This window comes from Haliaeetus albicilla, chromosome 10 (genome assembly GCF_947461875.1).
Source record: "Haliaeetus albicilla chromosome 10, bHalAlb1.1, whole genome shotgun sequence".
Classification (NCBI taxonomy): Eukaryota; Metazoa; Chordata; class Aves; order Accipitriformes; family Accipitridae; genus Haliaeetus; species Haliaeetus albicilla.
In genome coordinates, this window is record NC_091492.1 from 14,596,001 (window position 1) to 14,598,346 (window position 2,346).

The following is a 2,346-nucleotide window of genomic DNA, read 5'->3' on the forward strand; positions in this document are numbered from 1 at the left end:
TGTGGCAAAGCTGCCCTTTCATTAGTAATTACAACCCTTTCGTTTATCAGATACTTATTCAGATGAAGAACTGAATTTGTGCTTTTTGTATATTTTTTTAAAAACCCAGTCATCATTCAGATGGTCAAAAGTGGCTGCCTAGTCCAAATGAATCCATTTGGATCCACTTTTAAAGACTTCAGAGAACATTTTTTTCACCAGTTTTGTCACCCAAGTTAATGAAAAAAAAAAACCTGTCGTGGTTTAACCACAGCCAGCAACTAAGCACCATGCAGCCGCTTACTCACTACCCCTCCACCCAGTGGGATGGGGAGAAAATCAGGAAAAGAAGTAAAACTCGTGGGTTGAGATAAGAACGGTTTAATAGAACAGAAAAGAAGAGACTAATAATGATAATGATAACACTAATAAAATGCCAACAGTAGTAATAAAAGGATTGGAATGTACAAATAATGCACGGTACAATTGCTCACCACCTGCCGATCGACACCCAGTTAGTCCCCGAGCGGTGATCCCCGCCCCCACTCCCCCCCAGTTCCTATACTAGATGTGACATCACATGGTATGGAATACCTTGTTGGCCACTTTGGGTCAGCTGCCCTGGCTGTGTCCTGTACCAACTTCTTGTGCCCCTCCAGCTTTCTTGCTGGCTGGGCATGAGAAGCTGAAAAATCCTTGACTTCAGACTAAACACTACTTAGCAACAACTGAAGACATCAGTGTTACCAACTTTCTTCACATACTGAACTCAAAACTTAGAACTTCCAGTTCCAAAAGATTCTCTAGTAATAGTGGTGTAAATCCAAACAATTTATTAGTTGTATGCAGTTAAAGTGGATTCACACCCATTTAAGAAACCAAAATATAGGCTAGGTTTGAACAGAAGTATCAAGGAAATGAATTTAAATACATGGAGTCACACTTACAAGAAAGGACTTCCTCTCCCATTTAGTTTCTTCAACAATGTTTTTTTAATCAGGGGTTTGTGTGGCCAGTTCTTCTCTCCACTTGGTTCACTTATTTTTTCTAGAACAAAATAAAATGAGAGATACTATATCAAGGGGTTAAACAGTACATGAAGAAGAATAAAACAAAACAAAACATAAATAATAGGAGGTGGATACTGAATACCATAGCTGAATAGAGAGTAGTATATTTGTTGTAACCCTTTTTAACACATGATAAGTTGCTTAAACTTACCAACCAGAGAAGAATTAAGCAATGACAGTGTTACTCAGTGTATGTTGTGTATTTTCAAAATGAGCATGAAGAATCTCATATGGCACAGACTGTCAGCCCTGACACTCAATTGTTTGCTTAAGAGCAGTCAGTTCACTCATGCGATAGCACTGTCTTGGAAAAGCAGCACAGTAGATGGCTATTTATTCCAAAATGTAGTCTTATAGACAAATCCTTTGGAAGAGGAACGCTCTCTTCCCTTGGGTCCTGAAAAGTACTCTTCACTGTACAAATGATTCTTCTTTAAACATGAAGAGTTCCATGTCCCCCTGCTGGGGCCTGAGCTAAGCCTGCACATATAGCATGAACTTCCCAACATCCACCAGCATAGTAGCAGTCTCACAGGACGCCTTCCAGCACTCTAATCAATTCTTCTCTCAGCTTCCAAAGAGAAGCTATTTTAAAAGGAAACTAACACACTTCTCCCTCAAAAAAACCAGATAAAAACTCCCATTCCACTTTAAAATTGTCTCCAGGGTACATTTAGTTTTCCCACCTTCTGAAACATAACACATTCTTCAGTGGACAGTTAACAGAATTCACATACTCACCCCTATGCATAAGCATGATCACGGTGCCCAGATATCTTCTGAGTTTTCCATTAAAAATTAAAAAAATCCTGGTAGTAAGTGACACCTCAGCTGAAAAAGTTAAAATAATACTTTTCTATTGATATTGAAAGGTAAGTGTCCATAGGAACAGCTACAACATAAATTAGGGCCTGTGAATAGGTGCATTGTCCTTTCAGAAGACTTTATAAGTATCTCTTGATTTTTTTATTGTTCAAATAAATGACTACAAGACAAGGGCTTTTGAGAGGCTGCTGATTAAAGTGCCCTTTATTGTTAAAAGCATAATTAAGTAATACTTGAATTTATAACTCTCTTCAGGGAGTCCACACTCCTAAAGAAATTAGAAAATGGCACAGCCAGAAAGTCATCTAGTTAATAATACCTTTCAATTATCACAGCTACCCTGTGTGGCATTCACATTTGCAAGTTTTCTTTTTCTTTAAAGAAATTAAAGTGCAGATCAAGTCACAAAACTCTCCTCTAATGCATTGTCCGAAGTCTATTAAACAAATATAATTTAGAAACAGCATGGAGT

General features: G+C 37.9%; 1 long non-coding RNA gene across 1 annotated transcript; it reads right to left on the bottom strand.

The window, feature by feature from the left end:
- Positions 1 to 925: 925 nt before the first annotated feature.
- LOC138687089 (uncharacterized) lies at positions 926 to 2,138 on the bottom strand. The gene is made up of 2 exons (XR_011326424.1): positions 1,791 to 2,138; positions 926 to 1,026 (listed from the first exon to the last, which is right to left on the bottom strand). It is a non-coding gene; the product is annotated as an uncharacterized lncRNA (long non-coding RNA).
- Positions 2,139 to 2,346: the final 208 nt, after the last annotated feature.